Source organism: Hyperolius riggenbachi, chromosome 1 (genome assembly GCF_040937935.1).
Source record: "Hyperolius riggenbachi isolate aHypRig1 chromosome 1, aHypRig1.pri, whole genome shotgun sequence".
Taxonomy (NCBI): Eukaryota; Metazoa; Chordata; class Amphibia; order Anura; family Hyperoliidae; genus Hyperolius; species Hyperolius riggenbachi.
Window position 1 is genome coordinate 465971780 of NC_090646.1, and position 15915 is coordinate 465987694.

General features: G+C 43.4%; 1 long non-coding RNA gene across 9 annotated transcripts in view; it reads left to right on the forward strand.

Annotated features, from left to right (window-relative positions):
* The window catches only part of LOC137521055 (uncharacterized), a 523185-nt gene that overhangs the window by 326608 nt on the left and 180662 nt on the right, over window positions 1-15915 (forward strand). For 7 of the 9 annotated variants that reach the window (XR_011022005.1, XR_011022012.1, XR_011022004.1 and 4 more), the window contains one exon: window positions 10320-10453. This is a non-coding gene — a long non-coding RNA (uncharacterized lncRNA). Of the gene's footprint in view, window positions 1-10319; window positions 10458-15915 lie in introns of all 9 variants that reach the window. The other 2 variants (XR_011022007.1, XR_011022008.1) reach the window with 1 other exon arrangement.

The following is a 15915-nucleotide window of genomic DNA, read 5'->3' on the forward strand; positions in this document are numbered from 1 at the left end:
AGTGCATTTTACTCAAGGAGAAGCATAGATTGTATGTGTATGTATTTTAAATTTTACTAATTTTCGCAATAGTGGTCCTTAAATTACAAGGTTGTAGCATCAAAGCTACAAATTATAACACCATTTATAACGGCCTCGCATCAGTCCCAGAAGAAACTGGTTCGTGCTTAGTCTATACATACAGATGGCAGGTTCTGTACATATGGGCGCTATCTGGTGAACACCATCTGAGCCTCTGCTTTCCACAACGTTGCCATAAATATTTACACTTTCAGAAATAAGGTGGTTAAAGCGTCATTAATCCTCTTTATGTCCAGAAGAAACAAAGCGCGTTCAGATGAGGAGTGTTTGTGCTCGGCTCAGATCAGATAGGCAGAGGCAGCTGTTTGGAAGGATGTAAGCGTATGTAAGCGTTCTATCAGCATGTAATACGCCTAGCAGAGCGTCTGCCCGTCCCAAAGAAAATATTACGTAAGTGATTATGATTACAATATAGAACACGTTTCCCTCTTGCTTTGGGGGAGACTGGGGAGAGTGTATTAAAACTTTAAATATAGTTTTAATTGCGAGTGTAAAGCACAGACAAATTTCTCATCAAAACAGCGTAAATCATTTTAGGAAAGCTTTGGAAACCAGTTGACCCTGTTAAACGCTCTAAAAGGACTTTTTCTTTTGGAAATACAACTTGGCAGCAACTAAAAGTGGGTGATAGAGAGAGGGCCAGGGGGGAGGGGCTGGTCTGCACATGGGGTATTTTCCCCTCTGCTCACAGCGCCGATTTATGACTTGGGATCGCCATAAACTTTAATGGCAAATCTTAGCGTATAGGAAACATTAAACCGGGGCTCAGGAAAATGAGGGGCAAATTAAAAAAATACAATGCTCTGATAACGAGCCAGTAGCTATATATATATATATATATATATATATATATATATATATATATATATATATATATATATATATATATATATATATATATATATATATATATATATATATATATATATATATATATATGTATATATATATAATGTGTATATAATGTGTATATGCATATATATATATACACACACACATGAATATATATATATATGGTTTAAAGTCGCAGTCCTTGCCCCCGTGACGCAGCCCGGAGCATTTTGTGGGTACAAATTATGTAACAGGCATTTGGTTCATATTTGGAGCACAGAATGGAAGCACAGAGGCATTAGGATCAGGCTGGCAGCTCATAATTCTTCTCTTTTCCTTCTCACTTGTCATGTTAAAATCCTGTAAGCTGTCTGTATGGAACTGATATTATTTAGCTGTAAAAATCCTTTATTAGTTCTCATTTTTTTCTGCCTTGCAGAGTATCCGCGGTACCTAATAATCAGCGGCTAAAATCCGTAATATGTGCGATTGTTTTTGTCCATCACATTGATCTATATTTTAAGATCTTGATTTGCTTTTACCTCTGCCATATAACAAGACGCACGGGATAAACAGTATTTAGCAACTATTTTGTGAGAACGGCAACGTATAGATAGACAGATAGATATCTTATATCGAATCTATATCTATATATATGTAGGCTTTCCAGAACTGTTGTTTCAGCTAAAATGAATAATACCATAGCATCATTTTACTTTGTAGAATAATAGCCACTTTTATTTATAGCAGTATTGTCATATAAATCTCAAGCTTTCATAGACTGAAGCAATTTAAATGTGTAATTAAGAAAAAAAAGGATAAGACAGGATAGATGATGAATACATGGATGAATGGATGGATGGATAGATAAATAGATAGATGATAGATGGATAGATAATAGCTAGCTCGATCGATAGATGTTAGATAGATAGATAGATAGATAGATAGATATTCTGCCCCATACACACATGCATAGTTGCAGGGATAGTGGTAGCCCTGTGTTGATGAGAAGCGCACTGCTGACAGGGGAAGGGAGTGAACAATGCAGAGATGTACCTGTGTATCCGCTGCAATGCTCAGAGCAGGCTGTGGCTGCACATTCATCACCCCGTCCTCACAGCTCGCTGGATGGAGTCAGCTGAAGTCAGGCCAGCAGAGTCTTCACAAGGGAGTAGACAGAGATCACGCTGCACTGCTCTACACTGCGGTTCACACCAGGAAAACAATAGCTCCATTAAGTCATCATCCAAATACTGCTGCCACTACTCTAGTTTGGCTGTGTTGTTATATTGTGTGCACTATACCTAGTCACGCTTTCTCCCAGCCACATGTGGGAAGCTCTGTTTATTTAGTGTGGAACACAGTAGAGGTACTTACTTCACACAAGCATGATGAGATGGTAGCTGGAAGATGAAGCTGCTGCACAGTAATTCTCATTTCACCCAGCATGCATTGTTATGCCCTGCAGACAATGCCAGTACTGCTGGCATCAGCTCCAGGGCAGGTAGGAACTGGTCAGGAAAATCTATTCTTTGTGCTCAATAGTTTACACCTGCCTGCCTGGGCATCCTAAGGCCTCTTGCACACTGCAAGTGATTCCGATTCAGATTCCACTTTTTAATCAGTTTTTACATCCGATTCAGATTCCGATTTTCAGTTTGCTCCCTGCACACTGCAAATCGGAATCTGAATCGGATGTAAAATCTGATTAAAAAGCGGAATCTGAATCACTTGCAGTGTGCAAGAGGCCTGAGAGGTTCCTACATAGGCCAGGTGTTGTCCATAATATAGCCATAGACACAGAGGTTATGGGGTTCATTTTGACTACCCAGGAACTTGTTTCTCCTTTATGGTGTTTCAGTGGCTCCTCTGCTGGGTGTCAAAGGATCATGTCTCCCCCTTCTTTTGATATGAAATTATGCCTAAAGCTGTTCATACACTAGATGATTTTACCCATTGATATATGGCAGATCAACTCTGCCAGAAAATGCAAATGTTGCCCAATCTATGGCTTTCCATCTGAAAATCATCAATTCAGTTGGCGGTGGGTCGGGAGCACGTCATTATTGGCAATGACCCATGCAGAGCATTAGCAGCACTCTCACCTGTCCTACTGGGGCGTGTCCCCTCATGTCCAATGGAATACTCATCCTCCCTGTGTCGTCTTCTCTTCCTGGTCATGTGACACCAACGGAAATTCAAACACTAGAGGTCTGGCTGCGTACAAGCTGGACCTCTAGTGTTTAAAGTCAGCTTGTGTCACATGACCATGACCAGGAAGAAAAATAGAAACAGGGAGGAAGAGAACCAAGGCTTTAGCCCATAGACATTCATAGACAGCTATTTAACCATTACAGGCGGGAGCAAGTGTCAATACATTTTTAGGTGTCACACCAACTTTGTACACTTTTTGAGATTAAATTGATATTCTCAGCCAGGGCACCAAACTGGTTAGTTTTCTTTTATTAATTTGTTCTCTAAAGCTAAGTACACCCTTCAGATTTTCCTTGGCCTGATGATTATTTCTGATCATCCCAGACAGAAATCTAGTGTGTACAAATGTCCCATATTGCTGGTCTCATCTGCTGTGATCTGCTTAGACAGATCTCTCTTGCTCAATGCTTGTTTTTATCAACAGCGTGTCTATACAGTGATCATTAAAAGACTGCCACCCAAGACAATGCTTATAGATTTCCAGCAACAAAAAGTACTAAGTTAACGTGTTGATATTTCCTCCTACTACCAATTACTGAATTTGAGAGAGCCTAAGTGCTTTGAGTCCTGTGGTAGAAAAAAGTGCTTTAGAAATGTTATAGTTATTGTTGTTATTGTTAAGTGTACCAGAGACCTGAAGTTTGCATTATTCCCAATATTAAGTCTTTGCTTGTTGCTATGCAAACATTCAATTTATGTGTCTATAGGAATATATATTTATGGTCCTACAGTCATCTCAGCAACATGTGAAGTAGTGCCAATATGCCTTACTAAACAACCAGTAGATTTCTAGCTGCTGTGCATTCAAATACAACTAGCACAGCGAGGACATGTTGGAGTCTGTACCATGCTGGCTGTCCTCTGGTTGCCTATCACAATATTCATTTTACTTTACAAAATGAATGTACCTGAATACATACAGTCCTGTACATGTAGGCATGTGTGTTAGAATTTAAGTATGATATGCTTGAATTCGTAGGCCTCAGTTACTTTAACTGATTTTAGTTAAAATACTTGATTTGCAGAGAGTCTCCCTTTAAGGAGCATTTATAGAAGCACTGTGGAACAGGGTCCAGGGTCTCACCCAAGGCCAGACTGCTTATCTGTCCATGATGTACAGACTGCCAGGCATCTTTACTGTAAACATCAAGTGTTTTCATATTTCCTAAAGGTAAACAATAGCCAGGGAACATTTTCTCTCCTTTCTGGGTAATAAGGGAGGAAACGCCATATTTGGCTTGTCCCCTAAGAGCAGGCGCAGATAGGGTCATCCATCACATGCTATTATCAGCCAATTGCATGCGATGGGTACTAGATCATCCCTGCGGGATGATGTCACATTCAACTCTTTAGAGGTTAGTGTAATGGATAGCGGAGATACGGCCACAACAGCAAGCGGCATGGCGGCTATCTCCGCGTCGCGGTTTCTGCCGTGCAGTTACACGCTGGTGCTTTGCCTAGTCCTTCTATTGCTCATAGACTAAGGGCTACACGCGCGTGCGCCAGGCGACAGGACCTTTATGCAACTGGAAGGGGAGTCAGCTGATCAGGCGATCAGCTGACTCCAGCTATGCTCCGGATTGGTTGAGTGACTGGGACGGCGCTGTGGAGCGCTTGCAGTATATATAGGACAGGTCATTCAGTTGCTCCGCGTCTGCTGTTGCAAATGCTACGTGTTAGCACTCAGACCTAGTCATATCCCAAAGTGTGCTAGAACCAGCAGGAGCTGGGGATCCACACTTAGCCAGATTCTGTTGATAGCTTAAAGTACTAATTGAATTGTATTATTTGTTATGACCTTCTGCTAGCTTGACTTCTCTTCTGTTTACTGATCCTGTACCTTTGCCTATCTGATATAGTTGCCGACTCTGCCTGAAACACTACTCTGATCTAGCGTTCTGTCTCTGTACCGTATCTGTCCGCTCGTTGCCAAACCTGCTTGTCTGACTCTCCTGTCCTCACCAGTGAGCCTAGTCACTGGTGAGGGATCCTCTGCTAGCATCACCTGCTTCACAGGTGAATACTAGCTGCAGTACTATCTGAATCACCTTTTCCTCAGGTGGTCAGTAGCTGCAGTACAGTCTGAATCATCTGCTCCTCAGGAGATTACTAGCGGCAGTACAGTCTGAATCACCTGCTCCTCAGGTGGTCAGTAGCTGCAGTGCATTCTGAATCACCTGCTCCTCAGGTGGTCAATAGCTGCAGTACAGTCTGAATCACCTGCTTCTCAGGTGGTCAGTTGCTGCAGTACAGTCTTTATCACCTTTTTTTTCAGGTGAATAGTCACTACAGTACTATCCTTTCTAACTGCACCTCTGGTGATAGTGACTACACTACAGTCTGAATCACGCGCCCCTCAGGTGATCAGTACGGTTGTTTAATTACAGTTCTACCCGCTCCTCGGGTGAACTATCTCACTATTGTCTGTATCTCCAGCTTGCTGGAGTTTGTATTCCTGAGTTATATAGAGATATTCCTATCTCCCAGCTCCTCTGGGAAAGCGGGTATCTCTATCATTACTGTTTCACCAAACACCTACCCTTACATTGGTTGTTCTGTTTCTGGCTATACCAGTATTATTGGTGATTCTGCAGATCACACATAATCAGGTATAGCATCTGTATTATTGGTGATATTGCAGATCACCAATAATCAGAGAAATCTGTTTTCGCTGACACCAATCGTTACAGTTAGTATAAGAATAGTCAATATAGGCTCCCGAGGGCACTGCTCTTTACTTCTGCTGTTTTCCTTCTTATATATGTTTAAGTGCAACTAGCATAGATGTAACAAAAGAGAACACCTGATCTATTCGCTAGGGAATCGATCAAGTCTGCATGGAACGCATAAGATTCTACAGACCGTTTGCTTCGCCACGCGGTAGGTAACATGTAATGAAGATATAAGATTGCTACTGGGTGAGAGGTCCAGGGCTTGCCCACACTTCCCTCTAGGTGTCGCATGGTGGTTTGGGGGCCCCAGCGAGTGAGAGAGACCTGGGGCCCCCGGCTGTCGTGCGGACCAGTGTTTGTGATTTTAAATTTCTTTTTTGCAGCTTCTAGGATGCGGTTGACAGGTGAGTGGTTAGGGAGGGGACCGTGTGGGAGATGTGCCTACACGGGGCGTCCCTGTAAACGATGCAATTCACGATTGCGTCCAACCGAAGCCTCCCACCTGAATGCTAATTTATGTAATTCCTGCTAGATTTGGTACAGCAGGCAAAGGGTGTATGACAGTGCACCTGATTGGCTGACTGGCGTCTGCTGGCCTGATAGAGGCAGGATATTGCTCTAGCTGGAAGTTAGCAATTGTGTTTTTGTGCAGTTGGCATTCAGTTTAGAGGTGGTGGGGTGAGTTCCCTGGAGGTGAGAGGTCCAGGGCTTGCCCGCACTTCCCTCTAGGTGTCGCATGGTGGTTTGGGGGCCCCAGCGAGTGAGAGAGACCTGGGGCCCCTGGGCTGTCATGTGGACCAGTGTTTGTGATTATAAGATTGCTACTGAACACATCTGTATATTTGTTTTACAAATAAACTCTTGAACTTTGACGACATCTAAGAAGTTCTTTCTCATATGCTGTTTGCTGTGATGAGTGTCGAGTTATCACACTTCCTGTGATATGATGCCGAATGAAGGTGTAGTGTTGTTGCCAATAGCAACCAAAAAATATTTAATACAATGTGCACAAAGGAGGTGGTGTGCCAAGAACCCATAGACAAGTATTCACTTACATAAAGCGGATGTTCTATGTATGTAATCCAATTCTGTGTGCTTAGAACGCATCTACATTCTTTTAAATGCATGTTCTCCAACAAATAAGTGCTTTATAAACTGAAGGCATATATAAGTTCACTTTTCATAAGTGTGCATCTTTTTTAATTGATTATTTGCAGAATGAGAACACAAAATAGTTGGCTGTACTATGTGATGGGACACAAGTTTTATCTATTAATGCTTTGGATTGTAAATGTACGGTACTTTCTCTAATGCCTGACTGGTACACACCATGCAATTTCCCGCCACTTCAATAGATTATTTCCAACATGTCCAATTTGATCTCTAATCATTTTTCTGATCGATTTTCTGATCACTTCTATCCAAAATCGCTCAGAAAATCGTTTGGAAATCAGATCTGATCTATTAGAAAACATTGATTTTACTCATCAGTCTCATGGGAAATTGCATGGTGTGTGCCAGGCAGGCATTAGGAGTCTGCTTGATTAACACATTAAAATAAAAGTTGTCTCCTGCAAAATCCAACATCACCTCAAAACAAGCAGGCATAAAGTTCAACACCGTACAGAAAGTCATTGATGGCCATAAACTGAATTCATGTTGAAGCAGTTCATTTCAGCTCACAGTATTAAAGGAATACTGTAGGGGGGTCGGGGGAAAATGAGTTAAACTTACCTGGGGCTTCTAATGGTCCCCCGCAGACATCCTGTGTCCGGCAGCCACTCACCAATGCTCCGGCCCCGCCTCTGGTTCACTTCTGGAATTTCAGACTTTAACCACTTAAGCCCAACTGGACGAGATTTCTCGTCCAGTTGGGCTGCGCGCACTCCCGCGGGTCGCGCGCGCGCCCGCGGGCCCCCCCGTGCGCGCCCCCGCTGCTGGCCGCTAGCCCACCGATCAGTGAAAGGGATTATAAATCCCTTTCGCTGATCGGACCCTCCCGGAGAAAAGCCGACAGCGTCTCTTCAGACGCTGCGGCTTTTCTGAGCTCTGGTCTCCTTTCTTCTGCCTGGGAGCGAGATCGATCGCTCCCAGGACTTTTTGATTCTGGCCATCTTGTGGCCAAATAGCAAATTACACCTACAAAAAAAAAGTTTTAGGAATTAACCTATAAATATATTTAAAAAAAACCCTGTTTACCTCCCACACCAAAAAATACCCACATACAAGTTTAAATTAAAAAAAAAAAAAAATTACAATAATAAAAATAAAATAAAAACATAAATAGTTACCTAAGGGTCTGAACTTTTTAAATATTCATGTCAAAGGAGTATATCAATATGATTTAATAAATTATGGGCTTCTAAACAGTGATGGACGCAAAACGGAAAAAATGCACCTTTATTTCCAAATAAAATATTGTCGCCATACATTGTGATAGGGACATAATTTTAACGGTGAAATACCCGGGGCATATGGGCAAATACAATACGTGAGTTTTAATTATGGAGGCATGTATTATTTTAAAACTATAATGGCTGAAAACTGAGAAAAATGAATTTTTTCCATTTTTTTCTTATTCTTCCTGTTAAAATGCATTTACAGTAAAGTGGCTCTTAGCAAAATATACCACCCACAGAAAGCCTAATTGGTGGCGGAAAAAACAAGATATAGATCAATTAATTGTGATGAGTAGTGATAAAGTTATTGGCAAATGAATGGGGGGTGAAAGTTGCTCGGATGTAAAAAAAATTCAACCCTTCGGGCTTAAGTGGTTAAAATCTGAAAACTACTGCACCTGCATTGCAGCATAAGATAAATAAACACTCCTTCAAGCCTATGAGCATTTCAGTGCATGCTTTTCACCCTCCTCTTAGCATAACTATGGGTATACAGGTGGCAGCTATTAGCAATTCCTCCTTTGCTGGACACCTCCTACTCCACCAGTCTGCCGGATTCTGTCCCGGCAATTTGAAAGGAAGGGAGGGGTTACTCCAATAAATGTAAAATATTTTATATTTGTCATCATGCAGCTGAAAAAAGGCTACTATTTATTATTATAATTTAGAAAATAGATTTCATTTCTGAAACCTTGTATTTTTAATTTGGGTCCACTTTAAGTAGGTAAATGGGGGTAATGAAACAATCTTAAGATAATAATTTTATTGGACACAGGAAAAGCGATGTGTTTTGCGGTACCTGTCCACTTCCTAAGTTCTACAGTACAGTGTCTGTGAATAAATAGATAAAAAGGCTCAAAATCGTATGCCTAAATAAAAATGGATTCAATATACTGTATACCATAAATAACAAATGAATAATAAAATAATCGAGTTAAAAAATTAGAGTTAAAACTTTGCCTCTAATTGGGTGCATCTAATATAACCTAGAGTAGTATATGGAAAAGGGGATTCACCCCAAACGGTACATGGATAGTGGCCTGTGGATTGCCATAAGATTCATTGATTGGCCAATCAATTTTAGCATGCAACTGTGAGCGACGGTGAGCTCTTTTGTATATTTATTCACAGATTCACAGATACTGTTATGTACTGTAGACCTGATGAAGCGGACAGGTCCCATTGCATTGTCCTTTCCTGTGTCTGTGCCTGTGTACCAGTAAAATTAGCTCTTCTAATTTCCAAGTCCTCTTCAGCATTAACATCAAAGATGATTCACAGCATACCCGGGGCAGAACTATGTATTTAACCTCCGAAATTCCCGGGGCAAAATTCTCCTTACTTCCTGGAGGAGGCAGAGCTTTGCGCTTTAGCTCTGCCTCCAGTGCAGTCAATCTCTGCCAATCTCTGCCTCTCCCCGCCCCTCTCAGTCTTCTTTCACTGAGAGGGGCCGGAAGAGGCGGAGATCGGCGGAGATTGATTGGACTGGAGGCAGAGCTACTGCGCTCAGCTCTGCCTCCCCCATGCAGCAAAATCTGCAACTTGGAAAGTCATAGAATTGTGCCCCGAGATTTTGGGGGGTTAAATACATCGTTCTGCCATGGGGATGCAGCGAATTATCTTTGATGTTAATGCTGAAGAGGACTTGGAAATAAAAAGAGCTAATTTTACTGGCTTCAGACTCTCTTTAAACCTCATACCTGAGGTAAGATTTTTTTGTTAAACACATTTACCCATTGCCAGTGGCGTAGCTAAGGAGCTGTGGGCCCTGATGCAAGTTTTACAATGGGGCCCCCCCAAGCACTCTATACATAACAATTGATACGGCGGCACCAAAACCTGCCAATGGCAACTACAGTGTTAGAGGTGCAAGAAGGGGATGGGGAACAGTTTGTTAATGATTACCATTGTTTAAAGTATCTATAGAAGTAATTATTATGAGCACAGGACCAATAGAGAGCTAATACTGTAGTTGAGGGAGGGCCCTTCGGGGCCCCTCTGGTCCAAGGGCCCCGATGCGGTCGCAACCTCTGCAACCCCTATTGCTACGCCCCTGCCCATTGCATACTACATTAGGGCACCTCCTCCCACTTTCTATTCAGTTTTTCCATAACCCCCACAGGTATCCCCCATGAAAATTATCCAGTGGTCCTTCTTCTGGAGGGCAACCGAACCTATCCTGAAGAAGATACCCAGTTCGTGTGAAGATGGAATTCTCCACCTGCCTGACACAGTGATTGCCTAACTGCAAACCAGGTTTGTAAGTAGTATTTATCTCACCCATTAATTCATTCATTGCCTGGAAATACTACACTATCTGGCACTGTTGGTGTTTTCTGTTTCCTTTTTTCTCTCCCGCTTTCTGAGGTTTAGCTCCTGAATTTGGAGACCTCTCATATAGGATTCATCAGCTTAGCGGCCACGATGGGTTATTTGTGTGCATGGTTTGCCTATATAGCTAAGTGTCAGTTCTCTGCTACAGTGCATACAGGGCAGGTTCTAGCTACAATGGGGCCCTGGGGCAAAAGTAATCTGGGGGCCCCCCTGAACAGGAGAGCTGTAGATGATGGGGACACTTGGGGGCCCCTATGAATGCTGGGGCCCTGGGGCAATTGCCCCCTTTGCCCCTATGGTAGCGCCGGCCCTGAGTGCATAAAATCAGCACTGGTGCTTGGCTATTAGGCAGCACCCAAAGTATACAGTGCACTATTAGTGCCCAAGTGATATAGTGTATGTAATAATCGGGGCTCCGCTGCCTGCTTCAGGGTTTGGAACCAGTGTAAGTGGGTATTGTGTAGGAATAAAGGTTAGGAGTAGTCAGTATTTTAAGAAGGGCAGGACTATGGTTAGGCTACAGTGTTGATAATGACTATCATCTCTCACCAATCTAAAGCAGATTTCAACAGAAATTGTGAATTGATCAAATCACTGACTCTGCTATTATTGTACTGCTCAATGCACCTAATTCGTTTATAAAGAACTACCGGTATATTTTTGTAAGGGGATACAATTATCCAAAAACCCCTTACTGAAAAAGCTATTCCCAGTACAATGTTGCCTTTTTAAAATGTAAAGTACTTGAAAGCATTCAACTATACATGAGAAATAATTTATTTTCATGATGCATCACTTCAGATCAGTGAGTGAATATGCAAATAATTCCCTTATGTCCCTGAAAATCTTTTACTCACATCATTTTTATATTTGAAGCAGCTTTCCCTTTGGAAAAGTCACATGACTCTGAGATCTCTGATCAAAGATTGGAGCTGTTAGCAAAGTCTAAGTTCCTTGGAGCATGCCTCAGTGCACACTACATATGATGACTTTATTGTAACTGTGCACACATGTTAACAGGGCCGCATTTACCATAAGGCACTGTAGGCACGTGCCTACAGGCACCTGATGATGAAAAGGCGGCTCACTCCCCTCCCCAAGTGTCTCCCTCCCTCCTTCCATATACAGAGTCCTGATGAGAGTGTAAATGAGAGGTTACTCACCCTGCTCTTTCCACTGACCAGACCACCTTTAGCTTCCTAATACTTGGGGGCACCTCTAGGTACTTAATATTGAGAGTACCTCTTTTTACCTAATGCTTGCGGGCACCTCTAGCTACTAAATATTGAGGGTAACTCTGGCTACTTAATACTTGGGGGCACTTCTAGCTACTTAATATTGAGGGTACCCCTGGCTATCTAATACTAAGGGGCACCTGTAGCTACCTATGATGGGCAAGGGAAGTAAGGGACAAGTGACAGCTGGGATAGCCAACACACTTGCGGTGCAGTTTGGCGGGTGTTTGTAAGTTCTTGGAGGGCGAAGTCTATGGTGCCAGGACATCTGTGCCTATAGGCTCCTGTGAGGTAAATCTGGGCCTGCATGTTAATATACACAGCTGGAGACATGGAAAAAGAGGAGTAGGGCCCTTGAGCCCCCAAAATGTTATTGGGAAGAAACAGTAAGGCTACTTTATTATTTCTCATGAAGTATAGAAGCCCTTTAAGCTGGTTTCCTGCCATATCCTAAATATGTACTGGCAAGTTAGTTGGTACTCCTTAAAATTGGCCTTAAGGTGGCCATACACTGGTTGATTTGCCATCAGATTCGACCAACAGATAGATCCCTCTCTGATCGAATCTGATCAGAGAGGGATTGTATGGCCACCTTTACTGCAAACAGATTGTGAATCGATTTCAGCCTGAAACCGATCACAATCTGTGGAGCTGCTGCTGCTGAACTTCCTGTCCAGGGGAAGTTTAAACAGTAGAGGGCGCTCTACTGTGTAAATTTCCTGCCGGGACAGGAAGTTCTGTGTAGATCTGGAGCCCGAAGCCCGAAGTGGAGAAGAAAACCAGGGGACTCGCGCCGGCTGGAGCAGGTAATGTATTACCGCTGTATTGCGTCGGTCGTCGGGCATTCGAACGCCTCTAACGACGTACTCCCGACCTGCCGGCGACCGAGAAAAATCTTCCGCACGGACGGATCGGCGGGAATCGACGGGAATGATCGATTTTGGGCGACAATCGATCATTCTGTCAGCGATGTGCGTGGCGATTTCACAGCCGTTTCGATCACTGTGATCGAAACGGCTGTATATCGGTGGGAAAATCGTTAGGTGTATGGGCCCCTTTAGACTATGATGGGATACTAAACTATGACTGTTGTAGGAATTAGATAATGAGCTCCTCTGAGGAAAAGCTAGTGAAATGGTTATGAACTCTGTAAAGCACTGTGGAAGAGGTCAGCAAGAGGTGACACTACAACATAAATGAGTGAAGGGAGTTTCAATAAAAGGCATAGTTGAGGTCACAGGTAAAGAATTAGGCTGGTGGATAGCAGGCAATGTTAAGGCCACAGGTTTTCGGATAGAGCTGTTGGATAGCAACTACAGCCCGGGACACAGGCAGAGGTTCAGAGAGACGGATTGTAGGAAATTTCAATGTCACAAAACAAACCAGAGTCTGATCAGACAAGCACAAGCAGGTCAGGCAGCAGATCAGTAGTAATAAGGCAAGCCAGCTCACAACTTGGATATCAGGTCACAGGTACAAGCTTGATCAAAAAAACAAGGCACCTAGCTGAAGAAAGCTCACATGACTATAGTCACTGACAGATGCAGTGGATGGGGTGTCGGGACACCCTGAAATAAAAGAGACAAAACAAAAATCGGGAGCCCAAATGGTGTAGTATGTCAGTAACACTGAAAACAATATAATGATAAAAGGGCTACTCACAAAGGCGGGTTGCTGTGGGCAACCAACCACAGGAAGCAGGTGGAGACAATGAACCCGTCTCCACTTGGGGTGTCCCAGACAGGGACTGGTGGCGGTCACTTCCTCTCTAAAGAGGATCTGTATTGTTAAAATCACACAAAAGTAAACATACCAGTGTGTTAGGGGACATCTCCTATTACCCTCTGTCACAATTTCGCCGCTCCCCGATGCATTAAAAGTAGTCAAAAACAGTTTTAAAAAGTTTGTTTGTAAACAAACAAAATGGCCACCAAAACAGGAAGTAGGTTGATGTACAGTCTGTCCACACATAGAAAATACATCCATACACAATCAGGCTGTATACAGCCTTCCTTTTGAATCTCAAGAGATCATTTGTGTGTTTCTTTCCCCCTGCAGCTCACTGAAGAGTTACAAGCTGATAGTTTGTTTCTTCTTGCAGACAGCTCTGCCCGGTTGTCTGTAATTCTGCAGTATGTGACTCATCAGTATGTGAACAGAGGATTTATCCAGCTTGTAAAAGATAAGAGAGCAGAGAAAAGCTGGCTAATGTAAATAACACACACACACAGGGGAGTGTGCATAGAGGGGGCATGCATAGCAGATCACACTGAAGAGTTGGCAGCCCTCCAGACACAGGATGACAAGTCCGACAGGGGAAAGATAAGCTGATTTATTACAGAGACGGTGATAGTAGAAAGTGCTCCAGTAAGCCAGAGCACATTATAATAGGTTTAGGAACCTGTAGGATGGTAGAAAACACAATGACATTTTTGTTACAGAGTCCCTTTAAAAGACAATAACAGCTTTAATCATGGTCCGATTTTGAACTCCGCCCACAACAGATGTATGTGTGTGTGGGTGGGGTGGGGGTGTCGGGGGGACGACGACGAAGCACAATGAGGGTAAAGAAGCGCCCAGGGGTTTATAAAACTGAGTTAAAAACAGCAGTAAAAACGATAAATGAGGTGGCTTACTTCAATAAGGACTTTCTCATAGGAAAAAAAAGAGAATTTTATTTTTGCACGGCTTTGCAAAAATAAAATTCTCTTTTTTTCCTATGAGAACGTCCTTATTGAGGTAAGCCACCTCATTTATTGTTTATACTGTTGTTTTTAACTCAGTTTTATAAATCCCTGGGCGCTTCTTTACCATCATTGTGCATAGTCACTGACAGGGCATTTTCTAGACTAAATTGCCCCCAGGGCGAGGGTGTTAAAATATTATTTACGATGCAATATTTAGCCCCCGGTATAGGTAACTAGCTATAGGTGCCCCCAGTATAGGTAGCCAACTATAGGTGCCCCCAGTATTGTTAGCCAGCTATAGGTGCCCCAGTATAGGTTAGCCAGCCATAGGTGCCCCCAGTATAGGTAGCCAGCTGTAGGTGCCCACATTATAGGTTAGCCAGCTATAGGTGCCCCCACTATAGGTTAGCCAGTCACCCATAGATACCCCCAGTATAGGTTAGCCAGTCAGCTATAGGTTCCCCCAGGATAGGTTGGACAGCCAGCTATAGGTGCCCTGATATAGGTTAGCCAGCCATAGGTGCCCCCAGTAAAGGTTAGCCAGTCAGCCAGGTTAGCGGCAGCACATGGGATTCATCCGCGGAAAGAGAAACCCCACTCCTCCCTCCCTCTCCTTGGATCCCCCTCCATTCTTCCCTCCATTGAATAGATCTCCTGCAGCGTCGGCGGGGTGTTAGAAATAACTCACCTTCCGGGCTCCAGGCAATGTCCACGTGCCGCCAGGCTGCTCTCTCTGCGTACATCACTGCCTACAGGAAGTAGTGTAACTACTACTTCCTACTTCCTGTGAGCAGCGGTGTACAGAGAGAGAGGAGCCTGGTGGTGCGTGGACATCGCCTGGAGCCCGGAAGGTGAGTTATTTCTAACACTCCGCAGCCGCTGCAGGAAATCTATTCAATGGAGGGAGGAGCACTCAAAGGGACCCAAATAGAGGGAGGAAGGAGCCGGGTCCCTCTCCCCACAGCTGAGTCCCATGAGCTGCCTCTGCTCCCCCTCATTTATTGCGCCCCCCTCCCGCACTGCACACCAGTCGGTCCCCCGGTCTGCCCGCACCTGAGCTGGTCACTGAGTGCTGTCAGTAATTCACTTAAAATTATGCATTATGGAAGTAACTTCTTGCTCATGTGAAGATATTAACCGATCACAGTGATCACATGTGCAGGGAGAGAACAGACACTGGGTCAGTATTATCGATAACAAGACATTGGAGGAAAACTGATGCAAATGGGAAGTAAATACTCAGATCAAGGATGTGGATTGATGCAACTGAACAGAGGCGCCAACAGAGTAAAACAATGAGATAAAAGTTTTAAAACATGGATGTGGCAGAGGTGGATATCTAGCCACTCCAAAGTACATTTAAAAACAAATGTGTTAAAGGGAATAACACAAACAGAAATTTATTTATATACTTCACAGTTTCATAATGCGTTTCGCGGGCGTGACCCCACTTCTTCAGGCA